Source organism: Mobula birostris, chromosome 5 (genome assembly GCF_030028105.1).
Source record: "Mobula birostris isolate sMobBir1 chromosome 5, sMobBir1.hap1, whole genome shotgun sequence".
NCBI lineage: Eukaryota > Metazoa > Chordata > Chondrichthyes > Myliobatiformes > Myliobatidae > Mobula > Mobula birostris.
This window is the reverse complement of record NC_092374.1, coordinates 125990659-126006145: the sequence shown is the minus strand read 5'-3', so window position 1 is coordinate 126006145 and position 15487 is coordinate 125990659. Positions and strand designations below refer to the sequence as shown.

The window sequence follows — 15487 nt, the reverse complement described above, 5'->3', positions numbered from 1 at the left end:
TAGGCACGTTATGTCAGTGATATTAAACCTGATTCTGAATCCTCACCCTGCATTCTCTTTTGAAGCATTCATTAAAAACTTCAACTTTGCTTTCAGTCAACATTAACTTCCCCTTACAACACCCTGGAGGAACTCAGGAGGTCGGGCAGCATCCGTGGAAACAATCAGTCAATGGAGGTGTATAAGGATTGGACATCCATAATGAAAATGAACCCATTCCCCGTCAAGAAGGCCTCAAAGCCCTCCGCTACTTTCTGGACAATAGACATCACCAGTTCCCCACCACCACTACCCTCCTCTGGTTGGCGGAACTGGTACTCACACTTAATAACTTCTCTTTTAGCTCTTCCCACTTTCTTCAGACCAAGGGTGTAGCTATGGGCACTCGCATGGGGCCCCAGCTATGCCTGCTTCTTTGTTGGTTATGTGGAACAGTCTGTGTTCCAAATCTATTCTGGGACTGCTCCCCAACTCTACTTTCGCTACATTGACGACTATATTGGTGCTGCTTCCTGCACCCATGCTGAGCTCGTCAATTATATCAACTTTACTTCAAACTTCCACCCAGTCCTCAAATTCACTTGGTCTATCTCGGACACTTCTCTCCCCTTTCTCGATCTCTCAGTCTCCATCTCTGGAGACAGACTGTCCACTGACATCTTCTACAAGCCCACTGACTCTCATAACTACCTCAACGATATCTCTTCCCACCCTGCTACATGCAAAAATGCCATTCCCTATTCCCAGTTCCTCCCTCTCCGCCACATCTGCTCCCAGGATGAGGTTTTCTGTTCCAGGATGTCTCAAATGTCCTCTTTCTTTAAGGATCCTGGTTTCCCTTCTGCCATCATCAATGATGCCCTCACCCGCATCTCCTCCATTTCCCGCACTTTGGCCCTCACCCCATCCTCCCGGCACCACAACAGGGACAGAGTTCCCCTTGTCCTCACCTACCACCCCACCAGCCTCCGGATCCAGCACATTATCCTCCGCAACTTCCACCACCTTCAACAGGACCCCACCACTAAGCACATCTTTCCCTCTATACTCCTCTCCGCTTTCCGCAGGGATCAGTCCCTCCATGACTACCTGATCCACACGTCCCTCCCCATGGATCTCCCATCTGGCACTTATCCCTGTAAGCGTAAGTGCTACACCTGTCCCTACACCTCCTCTCTTGCCACCATTCAGGGCCCCAAACAGTCCTTCCAGGTGAGGCAACAATTCACTTGTGAGTCTGTTGGGGTCATCTATTGCATCCGGTGCTCCCAGTGCAGCCTCATCTACATTGGTGAAACCCAATGCAGATTGGGGGACCGCTTCGTCAAGCACCTCCGCTCCGTCTGCCACAACAGACAGGATCTCCTGGTTGCCACCCACTTCAACTCTGCTTCACATTCCCATTCAGATATGTCCATACATGGCTTCCTCTACTGCCATGATGAGGCTAAACTCAGGTTGCGTCTCTGAGTGGAGGCCTGTGACTAGTGGTGTGCCACAGGGATCAGTGCTGGGTCCATTGTTATTTGTCATCTATATCAATGATCTGGATGATAATGTGGTAAATTGGATCAGCAAATTTGCTGATGATACAAAGATTGGAGGTGTAGTAGACAGTGAGGAAGGTTTTCAGAGCCTGCAGAGGGACTTGGACCAGCTGGAAAAATGGGCTGAAAAATGGCAGATGGGAGTTTAATAGTGACAAGTGTGAGGTATTGCACGTTGGAAGGACAAATCAACGTAGAACATACAGGGTTAATGGTAAGGCACTGAGGAGTGCAGTGGAACAGAGGGATCTGGGAATACAGATACAAAATTCCCTAAAAGTGGCGTCACAGGTAGATAGGGTCGTAAAGAGAGCTTTTGGTACATTGGCCTTTATTAATCAAAGTATTGAGCGTAAGAGCTGGAATGTTATGATGAGGTTGTATAAGGCATTGGTGAGGCCGAATCTGGAGTATTGTGTTCAGTTTTGGTCACCAAATTACAGGAAGGATATAAATAAGGCTGAAAGAGTGCAGGGAAGGTTTACAAGGATGTTGCCGAGACTTGAGAAACTGAGTTACAGAGAAAGGTTGAATAGGTTGGGACTTTATTCCCTGGAGCGTAGAAGAATGAGGGGAGATTTGATAGAGGTATATAAGATTATGATGAGTATAGATAGAGTGAATGCAAGCAGGCTTTTTCCACTGAGGGAAGGGGAAAAAAAAACCAGAGGACATGGCTTAAGGGTGAGGGGGGAAAAGTTTAAAGGGAACATTAGGGGGGGCCTCTTCACACAGAGAGTGGTGGGAGTATGGAATGAGCTGCCAGACGAGGTGGTAAATGCGGGTTCTTTTTTAACATTTAAGAACAAATTGGACAGATACATGGATGGGAGGTGTATGGAGGGATATGGTCCGTGTGCAGATCAGTGGGACTAGGCAGAAAATGGTTTGGCACAGCCAAGAAGGGCTGTAGTTTCTATGGTTTCTAACACCTCATATACCATCTAGGTCGTCTCCAGCCCCTTGGTATGAACATAGAATTCTCCAACTTCTGGTAATTTCCTCCCCCTCCCTTCCCCTATCCCTGTCTCACTCTGCCCCCTCCCCCAGCTGCCTATCACCTCCCTCATGGTTCCACCTCCTTCTACTACCCATTGTGTTTTCCCCCATTCCTTCTTCATCTTTCCTGCCTATCACCTCCCTGCCTCCCCTCTATCTTTCCCCTTACTGGTTTTTCACCTGGAACCTACGAGCCTTCTCCTTCCCACCCTCCTCCCACCTTCTTTATAGGGTCCCTGCCCCTTCCCTCTTCAGTCCTGACGAAGGGTTCCGGCCCGAAACGTTGACTGATCATTTCCACGGATGCTGCCCGATCTGCTGAGTTCCTCCAGAATGTTGTGAGTGTTGCTTTGACCCCAGCATCTGCAGAGTATTTTGTGCTTAACTTCCTTTTACTTTGTCAGTACTCAAAACTTTTGAAAATTCTCCCACGGATCAATAGTTGTACACATTTTCCAAAGGAGGAAATGATTAATATGGAGGGGTGTATAATTTTAAGGTGACTGGAGGGAAGTTTGGGGGGGGGGGGGGAGAGGAGAAAGAATGTCAGAGGCAGGGTTTTTATTTTAAAAATACACAGAATGGTGCAGTGATGGCTGCACGAATGCTCTTGTCAAGGGTGGTGAAGGCAGATATTTTAAGGATATCTAAGAAACTCTTAAATGGATGACTGATAGAAAAATGGAGGTCTATGTAGTGGTGAAAGGTTAGATTGATCTCAGAAAAGGTTATAAGGTTGAAACAACATCATGGGCCAAAGGGCCTATACTGTGCTGTTCTATGTTTATTACACAAAGAGGATCGAGTAAGTAAACTTGGTATAGCCAAGGTCAAGTTAGGACTTCACATGCCCTTTCACAAAACAGGCAGGGAAAATGCTCCCACATTTGACTTGGAGCCAGGATTACCACTATTAGCCAAGGACAGGATCAGCAACTAGAGCCAAGGGAAATAGCCAAACATTCTTTACTTACATTTCAGGCTTAGACAAGTATCAGCCAGATGGGTGAGATACCAGAGGATAACTGGAACATTTTCGTCGTAAGAGACAACCTACAGCTGGAGTGAGGGGAGAAAATGACAGGATTTGCCAATTTTAAAAGCAGCACAGGTCTTAATTAAATTTCTTGTTACTGGACAATTGTACAGGTCAATTTATATAGATTCAAACTGCTGATTACTGCATTAGCAAAACAAAATATGAATGAAACACCTCATGAATCTATTTAGCCAAGACTCACTAAATTATCTACTTAAAGAAAAAAAACAAACTTACATCCTTCTTTGAATAGTGTATTGCATCTTTAATGATTAAGCACGTGCATTTAAAGTGTGTTGGCATGCTTCGTAATTTAAAAACTGAAATTCTTGCTATTAACATTAAGACAAATCTTAAAAGGATAATATTTCATCATTGGTATTAAGATCTCATGATAGACCATGGAAGGAGATATTAATATATGCATCAGGCTAGTCAGAGGGGCAAGTTTTAAGTATATTAACGAGGAGATGGAAAAGGTTTGATCCACCTCTGGTCTAGGGGCTATGAAAATTCCTTATTTGCCAGACAGAACTTGAGATGGACAAAGGTTATGCAAGATTTAGGAATGAACACTATAGTAAGAGGAATGAGTAAGGCTTTTTAGGGTTCTGGGACCATTTAGATCAGTGCGTACAGGGATAACATGTAAATAGGTTAAAGTGCAAGCTGGGACAAATATAGCAGCATACTCTATAAGCTCAAGTTTACAATGGGTGCATGATAATAGACCAGCAAGAAAGATTTTTCATCAAGTTGAGCTCAGAATGTGGAACTTGATCATTTGAGAGTTTTATTCATGTATTTTACTGAAATATTAATGGCAATGCAGCTCAACCAATTGCAAATCTATATTTCCATTTCCTTAGCTAATACTGCAAAATAATGATAGGTGAAATACAGTGGATTTCAGTTAACTGGACCATCGGTTAGTCGGGCCAGCCACTTATTTGGGACAATTATTTAAAAAAATTAATCAGGAAAATTGCCAGGATCCTCATCATTTATCTGGGACACTATGCCGCTTAATATCTGCATTCACATTGAGGGGGCCAGAATACAGAAACAAGAATACAATGCTGAGGCTTTATAAGGAATTGGTCAGACTATACTGGAGTATTGAGAGTAGTTTCGGGTCTCCTTTATCTAAGAAAAGATGTGCTGATATTGAAGAGTGTCCAGATGAGGTTCACAAGAATAAGTCTGAGAATGAAAGGGTTAACATATGAAGAACATTGGATGGCTCTGGGCCTGTACTCACTGAAGTTTAAAGTGTCTGTGTCGCTCACCGAAACCTATCAAATATTGAAAGGCCTTAATAGAGTGGATGTGAATACAATGTTTTCTACAGTGGTGAAGTCTAGGACCAGAAAGCACAGCCTCAGTATAGAGGAATATCCATTTAGAACAGGGATGAAGAAAAATTTCTTTACCCAGAGAGTGGTGAACCAACAGAATTCATTGCCACAGATAGATGTGCAGGCCACATAACTGGATACACTTAAGGCAGATGTTGATAGGTTCTTGATCAATTGGGGCATCAAAGGTTATGGGGATAAGCAGGAGAAAGGGGTTGAGGTGGATAATAAATCAGCCATGATGATATGGCAGAGAAGACTAAAGGTTGAATGGCGTAATTCTGCTCCCATGTCTTATGGTATTAACTGGGGCACCAGACTGTTGCCATACAGTTTTAATGAACATCTGCCAATTCACTTGTGTGGCTGTTGGACACTACTACGTGCTTGGAGTGAACGGTTTTTAAATATTGTCAGTTGGGTTTGTTTGTGTTAAAAAAGCAGCAATTTCTGTCATTGATAGCTGGCAAGAGACAAGCATTAAGACAATTCATAACTGTTTTGCTCATTGTGGTTTCAAGCATTCAGGCTTAAAGATGCCAGAAATAGCCGGGAGTGAAAATGAAACAATTGCACTACTTCAACAAGTTAGGAAAAACAAAACTTGGAAGATATCGACAATCATCTTGAAAGTTACAACTAAAACGAAGATTTCAAGGATGCAATCATTGAAAGCATTGCATGAAGGCAGTTCATTATTTTCACTAAGTGCACTGATTTTGTTCATTTCTAGTCAAATCAAAAGAACACGGCAGCAAACACTGGATGAACTACTTCGAACATTAGTTGTATAGTACTGTGGTAGTATTGGTAATGTTCTAATTTGTTCTATATTTCATTTAAGTACATAATTTGTTCCTTGGTTTGTATTTTCTTTTATATACTTTTTTTTAACTATACTGGTTTATTGGGCCAAATTGTACTGGTCCTGATGTGCCCTAATTAACCAGAATCCATTGTACATAGACAACACATTCTAACTTGTCCAAAATCTTTCAAAATTTGTTGCATTCCTTTAGGTTTGCAATTCCACAACATTATATAAATGAGATAAACACCAGGCTAAATATCTGAAATTTACTGTATTTGCAGTAAATAGAATTTTTGCACTCCATTGCTCATTTTTTGCTACTGTCCTCCAGTTGGGTTTACAGTGCTTTTAGATGTCTGAATCTCAAAAGACACAATGTTAGTCATAGAGCAAGGGAACAGGCCCTGTGGCCTGATGGGTCAATATTGATCAAAACTTGTACCACTTGGCCAGGTTGGGTCCATATCCCATGTACCTGTCCAAGCATCTTTTAATTTTGTTCCATGTACAGTGTCTATAAAAAGTATTCAACCCCCCCCCCCCCAGAAGTCTTCATGTTTTATTATTTTACAACATTGAATCACAGTGGATTTAATTTGGCTTTTTTTTGACACTCACCAACGGAAAAAGACTTTGTGTCAAAGTGAAAACAGATCTCTACAAAGTGATCTAAATTACTTACAAATATAAAACACAAAATAATTGATTGCATAAGTATTCACCCCTTTTAATATGACACACCAAATCATCAGTGGTGCAGCCAATTGGTTTTAGAAGTCACATAATTAATTAAATGGAGATCACCGTGTGCAGTCAATATATTTCAATTGATTGTAGTAAAAATACACATGTATCTGGAAGGCCCAACTGCTGGTGAGTCAGTGTCTTGGCAAAAACTGCTTCATCACGACAAAAAATCACTCCAAGCAGCAACTCCGTGAAAAGGTTATTGAGAATCACAAGTCAGAAAATGGATACAAGAAAATTTCCAAGTCACTGAATATCCCTTGGAGTACAGTTAAGTCAATCATCAAAAAAAAAATATGGCAAAGCCGTAAATTTGCCCAGTGACTGTGCAAGAAGGGAACTAGTGGGGGGGGCACTTATGTTAACTCTGGAGGAGTTACAAGCTTCAGTGGCTGAGATGGGAGACACTGTGCATACAACTGTTGCCTGGGTGTTTCACCAGTCTCGCTTTATGGGAGAATGGCAAAGAAAAAGCCACTCTTGGGGAAAAGATACACATGAAATCTCAGCTACAGTTTGTCAGAAGGCATGAGGGAAACTCTGAAGTCAGTTGGAAGAAGGTTCTGATGAAGTCTGATAAAACCAAAATTGAGCTTTTGGCCAGCAGACTAAACGCTATTTGGCATAAGCCAAACACTGCACATAATCAAAAACACACCACCCCTACCATGAAGCATGGTAGTAGCTGTATCATGCTCTGAGGACGCTTCACTGCTGCAGGCCTTGCAAGGCTAGTGAAGATAGAGGGCAAATGAATGCAGCAAAATATAGGGAAATCCTGTCGGTAAACCTGATGCAGTCTGCAAAAGAACTGCGACTTGGGAAAAGATTTGTTTTCCAACAAGCCAATGACCCCAAGATTAAACCCAAAGCTACACAGGAATGGCTTAAAAACAAGTTAATACCCAGGAGTGGCCAAGTTAGAGTCCAAACCTCAACCCAATTGAGAATTTGTGGCTGGACTTGAAAAGGGCTGTTCACTCACAATCCCCAAGCAATCTGACAGAGCTTGAGCAGTTTTATAAAGAATGGGGAAAAGTTGCAGTGTCCAGATGTGCAAAGCTGATGGAGACCTATCCACACAGACTCAAGGCTGTAACTGCTGCTAAAGGTACACCTACTAAATACGGACTTGAAGGGGGTGAGTAACTTTGTAATCAATTATTTGTCATTAGCAATTGTAATAAACTTCGACGAATTTGTAGAAATTTATTTTCACTTTGACACAAAAGAGACTTTTCTGTTGATCTGCACCAAAATGTAAAACCAAATCCACTGTGACGCAATGGTGTAAAATAGTAATACATGGAAATTTCCGGGGGGTGAGGGGGAAGGGCTGGTAATTTTTTTTTATATATAGGCACTTTCTTTCTCAACCATTTCCACTGGCAGTTCAGACCACCCACTGGGGGTAAAAGTTGCCCCTCAGGCCCTATTGAATCTCTCTCCTTGTTTAAGCCAAGAACATTCTAGGACTCCACAACCATGTGAAAATAAAATGTGGTTTCACTCCTTATACAGTTGCAAGAAAAAAAATTGTGAACCGTTTACAATTAACTAGTTTTCTGCATTAATTACTCATAAATTGTGGTCTGATCTTTAATTAAAGTCATAACAGACAAACACAACCCGTCTAAACTAATAACACAAACAACTGAACTTCTTGTCAATAATGAGTACACCATTTTCACCCCCAGCCTTCTACAAAAGCTATTTGGAGTCAGGTGCTCTAAACAATGAGATGAAATTGGAGGTGTGGGTTGCAGAGGTGCCCTGCCCTACAAAAGACACACAAAGTCAGCTTACTAACAGAGCTTGCTCTTCGCAAGATCTGTTTATGTGTACCATGCCTCGATCAAAACAACTTTCAGAGAACCTTAGAAGAATTGTGAAGATACATGAAGCTGGAAAAAGGCTACAAAAGTATTTCTAAAGACCCGTGTATTCATCAGTCCACAACAGAAATTGACTACAAATGGAGGAAATTCAGCACTGTTGCTACTCTCCTTAGGAATGGACTTCCTGCAAAGATCACACCAAGAACATAACGTGCAATGCTGAAGAAGGTGGAAAAAAGGTGCAGAAATCTCTGGAACTTGCTAAAGTCTGTGTTCATGTGTCCATTAAAAGAAAAACACTGAACAAAAAGACATGAAAAGTACAATTGTTTGTGTTATTTGATTGTGCAGGCAACACATACAAAATGCTGGAGGAACTGTGCCAGAAAAAGCAAGATCTCCCAGTGGACACCCATTTTAATTCCACTACTGTATCGATTAAGCCACACTCAGGTTGGAGAAACAACACTATATTCTGTCTGGGTAACTTCTAACCTGATGGCATGAACATCAATTTCTTGAACTTCCTGCAATGCTCCCTGGCAATTCCTTCGCCATTCCCATTTCCCTCTCTCACCTTATCTCCTTAACTGGTCATCAGCTCCTCTGGTACACCTCCCCCTTTTCTCTCTTCCATGGCCTTCTGTTCTTTCTTATCACATTCACCCTTCTCCAACCCTGTATTTCTTCCATCATTCAACTTTCCAGCTCTTTACTTCACCCCTCCTCCTCCACTTGGTTTCACCCATCACCTTGTGTTTCTTTCTTCCCTCCCCCCCACTTTCTTACTCTGACTCTTCATCTTTTTTCTCTCCAGTCCTGATGAAGGGTCTTGACCTGAAACATAGTTTCTTTTCCATAGATATTGCCTGGCCTGCTGAGTTCCTTCAGCAACACACATCAAAGTTGCTGCTAGTTCCTTCAGCATTTTGGATTTCCAGCATCTGGAGATTTTCTCTTGTTTTTGATTAGGCAGATTGTGTTTGTGTATCATTGTGACAGATGAAGATCAGATCACATTTTATGCGTAACTAATGAGGAAAAACAGGTACAGGTCGACCTTCTATAATCTGGCACCACTGGGACCTGAGGAGTGCCAGATTAGTGAAAATGCCGAATTACAGAAGGATCATATTAAGCAATAGCTAACTGCCTCATCATACCTTTAAAATATCAAAGGATTCAAAGGTTCATTTAATGTCAGAGAAACATAAACAATATATATCCTGAAATGCTTTTTCTTCACAACCATCTACAAAACCAGAAGTGCCCCAAAGAATGAACGACAGTGAAATGTTAGAACCGCTAAGCTCCCCCCTCCGCGCGTAAGCGGCAGAAAGCAACAATCACCCCTCCCTGCTGGCAAAAAATAAAGCGCACCCACTACCAGCACTCAAGTGTGAGCTAAGCGATAGCAAAGACACAGACTTGCAGTTACCCCAAAGACTACATTGCACTCGCAGTTACTGAGGGAATCCTCTTTAGTTTCTTTTCCTCCGCTTAGTAATATGCTTAAATTCAGCGGGCCACCATGTCTGATCTGAGATCATAGGCAGAAGAGAACGGAGCGCCGGCCAGGTGACACCAGAGGGTAGTGCGTGACTGCCGGCAGGTGGGCGAGAAGGCAGACCGACCCAGCACGCGCCAGCTCCATCGCTGGCGGGTGAGACGGGCAGGTGCCAGGCTGCCATGTCTCACACAAATGATATTAATAAATGCAGGAAAACAAGCAAGAATCACTGTCTGTGCTAATAAGCACACGACAACAAGTGAACAGATCTAGCGCAACCAAAACAATGCGCAGCAGATTGGTACGGTGGCCTGGAAAATTTGAAATCAGTGCGAGATTATCGAAGGAACAGGATTACAGGTAGTCAGATTAGTGAAAGTCAACCTGTATTTGCAAAGGGTTCACAAGCTTTTTCTTGCAACTGCATGCCCTTCAATTGTGAATTTCAGGAAGGCAAGTCAGGAAAACACACACTAGTCCTCATTGATGGGTCAGCAGTGGAAAGGGTGAACAACTTCAAGTTCTCAGGTACAACAGAGGATCTATAATGGGCCCAACACATCAATGCAATCAAAATTCAAATTTCAAAGTGGATTTATTATCGAAGCACATATACGTCATCATGTACTACTGCAAGATTCATATTCTTGCAGGCAATCACAGTAAAACAAATAAATAGAACAGAATCAATAAAAACTACACACAAAACTGACAACTATTGTGCAAAAAAAACTGTGCAAATAAAAATAAGTAAATAAATAACCCATAGAATATGATTGATAGAGTCTATGAAAAGGAGTCCATAGGTTGTGTTTAGTGATCAGTTCAGTGCTGAGGTGAGTGAAAAATGGTTTAGGAGCGTGATGGTTGAAGGGTAATAAAGCTACTCCTGAACAGCCAGTGAACGCCAGTGGCTCTACATCATCTGGAGTTTGAGGAGATTTAATCACCAAAGACTTACAAATTTCTATAGACTTATGGTGGAGAACATTCTGACTGGTTGTGTCAGTGCCTGGTATGGAGAGGCTGCACTCAGCCAGCTCCATCATGAGCATAACTCTCCCCACCATCAAGGGCATCTTCAAGAGGCAGGGCCTCAGGAAAATGGCATCTATCATGAAGGATGCTCAGCTTTGGCATGTGCCACTTCACATTACTCCCATCAGGCAACAGGTACAGGAGTCTGAAGACCAATACTCAATCTAGAAATAGCTTCTTCCCCATCTTCATATTTCTGAATGGTCCATGAACACTACCAAGTTATCCCTTTATAAAAAAATATATTTATAGTTCAGTAACTTATAGATTTTTATCATTGTACTGTTATGCTGTCAGGAAACAAATTTCACATCATATGTCAGGCAAAATAAATCTCATTCTAGAAAATACATATTGTTTATCATGTAATTCTCCAAATTTGCTCCAAGGATTGTTGTTGTTTTTGTTAAGAGGGGCAATGGCTTATGATTGGTGAGACTAGGAGGAAAGGACTTGTAGTCTCCAGTAACATCATAAAGGGTCCCACTCAACCTTCTCAAAGACTGTTTGTCCCATTCCCACCAGGGAGGAGGCTGCATAGCATCCACGCCAGGGCCACCAGACCCAAAAAGTTACTTTCCCTAAGCAGTGAAGCTGATTAGCACCTCCACCCACTAATCAACCTCTCCACACCCCAAACCACAACTACTTTATCCTTTCCCATCAGTCACCTTAAGTACAGACACTCTTTTGGCTGCGTCACTTTATGAACATAGCTTACATGCATTGATTCTATCTTACGTATTTATACTTACTGTGTTTTCATTATTGTGTTCTTTTAGTGTTTTTTTTCTGCTGCATCAGAACTGGAGTAACAATTATTTTGTTCTCTTTTGCAGTTATGTATTGGATATGCCATTAAACAATCTTTAATTCCTTACGATTACTTTAAGATTAATCTTAATGGCAATTTAAAGTCACACAACCTTGCTCAAAGAATGACTTGCAATGAGGGGAAAAAAGACAACATCCATTTATATAGCACCATCAAGTGCTCCATGTCAATGTTACCAAACAAAAATTAATAACAGGGCAGGGAAGAATATGTGAAAGATGATGTCCAAGACACCTTCAAGGAGCAGTGCCTCAGGAAGGTGGTGTCCATCATTAATGATCCCCACCACTCAGGATCTACCCTCCTCTCATTGTTGCCATCGGGAAGGTACAGAAGCTTGAAGGCACACTCAGCAATTCAGTAACAGCTTCTTCCCCCTGCTATCCGTTTTCTAAATGGACATTGAACACATGAACACTACAGCACTTCTTTTTGCACTACTCATTTTAACTTATCGTGATTCAGGTTTTTCCCTCTATATTTATCATGTACTTCTTTGCGCTGCTGCCATAAAGTTAACAAAATTGCACAACATCTGCCAGTGACATTAAACCTAATGAATAAAGATTACCAGTTGAAACCACAATTTCTGATACTAGAACAATTAAATTTAGGGTTGAAGTGGAACATGTATCTTGGAAAATTATGCTGCAGAATACAGGGACAGAATGTGGTGAGACAATGAATTGATTTGAAGGGGAGAGAATTTCAGAATCAAGACGATACCCACCAGGATTCAATGTAAATTAGGAAGTACAGATGTGAGAAGGAGCGAATGGGAAAGGCAGCTGAATTTGGTGATTTCAGGTACCACTAACAAAAGCATAAGCATGTCGTTGCCCAAAAAGACTTTGCAAAGCGTCACTTAGAAGATACCGTGAAGATGTTGAAGAAGGCCTTGTGGTCGGATGCGACTGAAGTGGAACTCTTTTGGCCTCAACACTAACCAGTAGGTGTGGCAAAAATCTAACACTGCACATCAGCCAGGTAACACCATCCCTACTGTAAAGTAATGTGGAAATAGCATTATGCTATGGGGATGCTTTCCAGCAGTGGACTGAAGATTTGGTCCAGATTGATGGGAAGATGAATGCTGCTAAACAGAGAGATCCTAGATAAAAATCTGCAAGCCTCTTCCAGAAAGCATAAGCTGTGGTAGAAGTTAAGTCTTTCAGCAGGATAATGAGCCAAAGCACATTGCCAGAGTAACCATGAAGTAGCTTCAAATAAAGAAAATTGATGTCCTTCAGTAGTCCAGAATCCTGATCTTAACCTGATGAAACTTCTCCAGCACGACCTCAAGATTGCTGTCCACTGCCACTCACAAACTAACCTGGCACAACTTGAGCACAGGAGGAATGGACAAATCTTGCTCCATCAAGTTGTGCAAAGCTAATAGAGACTTATCCAAAAAGACTACTGGCTGTAATAGCTGCAAGAGGTGGTTTAAGTACTGAGCAAAGCGGGGGATGAATACTTTTGAATTGCTGATGCTTCCATTTTGGAATTTTTAGCGCCTTATGCTTTACAATTTTCCCTGTTTTTTAGAGCTCTATTGTGGGGTGGTGGGGAAGGAGGATGTGATTCACAAATAAAAATTCTCAGTTAAATTGATCAACATCTCCAGTTGTAATACTTATTTATGTGAACAAAGGGTTGGAGGCTGAATAATTTTACAAGGCACTGCATAGTATTATACAAATGCCTATTTTGTAGTCCAATACAAGTAGATCATTACATAAATGTCTCTGTTATATACTGGGAATGTTTCACTGTTTTAGTCACATTGGCCTCCATTTGACAAATTTGTCACCACCATTTAAAATCATGAAGACTTCTCGTTGGACTTTGCTCATATCTGAACTGTTATTTGAAAAGTACCACAGAAATTTGCAATTGCTTCAGGAATTGTCACACACACATTTTATTGCTTGTGACAATGAAAAGTGCACAATCAAACTGGTGAATGAGAAATGCTGGTCAAATTACAATCTTATGAAGACATACTTGGAAGACCAAAGGCACACTGTTACCAAACCTTTTGCTCACAAAATGCTTTGTATACAGCTACAGACACAATTTTCCCACTATTATAGTTTGATACTTTTCAACACAGATACTGGTGGTGCAGAATATACTTAGATCCCAAATTTAACAAAGGTAAAGCATCTTTGAAATGGATTTGGGCAAATGAGGAAAAAGCACAAATAAGTTACACACTTTCCACTGAAGCAAACCCTTCCAATTAATAGGTTTGAATATAGCTAATAAATTGTTAAATTTAAATTTCTAATTAGAGCTGAATGAAGTTCAACAATAAACATTAACAGATCTGGAATATCATTTGACAATCACTACTAGTATGTATAGTTCTGTAAGCCCATGCAACACTTCAATTCAGCCAACTCAGTTTCAAAATAAATTGCTTGACTTGAAACAATCTGCTTACTTCCTCATTTACTCGATCCACTGACGTTGAACAGAACAGCTTCATAGATGATGTAACCTTTTACATCAAACATTAAGCATAAGCACCTATGTCATTTTGTGTGCTTTTGCAATTGGGAAAGGTGACCGGCTTGATTTCCTAAAGCAGTACCTTTGGAACTTCCCTCACCATCTTATTTTGGCTTTTGTCCCCTTTATCAGTCCTGAAGGGCTTTAGCCTGAAATGTTAACTATTTATTCCATAAGACATAGGAGCAGACTTAGGCCATTTGATCCATCGAGTTTGCTCTGCTGTTCAATCATGGCCGATTTATTTTCATTCGCAACCCCATTCTCCTAATTCTTCCTCATAACCTTTGATAAGTTCCACCAACATTCTACAAACGTTTGCATATGTGCTGCTTAAGATTTCCTTAATCTGCAGAATCTCTTGCATTTATGACTAGTTTCTTCTGTGCTCGATAGCAAGGATGGGTGGGTAGATTGCAAGGTGACTTACACAGGGTTTCGATGTACTCCTCATTCATGGACTTGAGGTTCGCAATTTCCTTCTGTATACTCCTCCTCTGCTTTAAGGGACCATGCCCAGAAATTCCCACGGATTTGTGGGGATATTCCATTTCTTCGAGTGGTTTGAGTACATCCTCAAATCTTTTCCTTTGTCCATCTGGTAAACTCTTCACATGTGAAAGTGCCAGGTACAGTGTGTCAGTTCCAGGAGTCTGGTGTCAGATATGCAAATAACATGGTTAAGCCAATACTCCCAATTGAGCTTAATTGAAGAATACTTGACAGCTGTGTCAGGGCCTGAATGCCATTACCTCTTACAAAGTGAAATCAAGTGACACAGGTGAAAAAGCTTCACTTCCAATTGAGTTCAATGCCTTCTATTCTCACACTGATTATCAAAACATGGAGGAACCTTCGCAAGCTCCTACAGCCCCCGATGGCGCTGTGATTTCAGTCTGAGGTCAACATGTGAGCATTCTTCAGAAGAGTGAACCCTTGGAAAACTCCCCCCCCTCCCCCTGAGATGGGGTACCTGGCGGAGTACTAAAGACCTGTGCTGATCAACTAGCTGGAGTGTTCACCGATATCTTCAACCTTTCGCTTTGGCAGTCTGAGGTACCTACCTGCTTCAAGCAGGCCTTAATCATATCGGTGCCTGAGAAAAATATAGTAAGCTGCCTCAATATTGCCTGAATATTGTCCAGAAGCACTTGCATCCACTGTGATGAAGTGCTTCGTGATGAAACATACCAAATGTCGCCTGAGAAGTGACCTGGGACTGCTCCAATTTGCAGATGCCATTTCATT

General features: G+C 41.5%; 1 protein-coding gene across 5 annotated transcripts in view; it reads right to left on the bottom strand.

Annotated features, from left to right (window-relative positions):
* mbd5 (methyl-CpG binding domain protein 5) overlaps positions 1-15487 on the bottom strand; it is a 233744-nt gene that overhangs the window by 188479 nt on the left and 29778 nt on the right. For 3 of the 5 annotated variants that reach the window (XM_072258631.1, XM_072258635.1, XM_072258636.1), the window contains exon 3: positions 3521-3605. The exons of the other annotated variants lie outside the window; for them this stretch is intronic. The gene's annotated coding sequence lies outside the window, so the exon portion shown is untranslated. The remainder of the gene's footprint in view (positions 1-3520; positions 3606-15487) is intronic. 5 annotated transcript variants of the gene reach the window in all.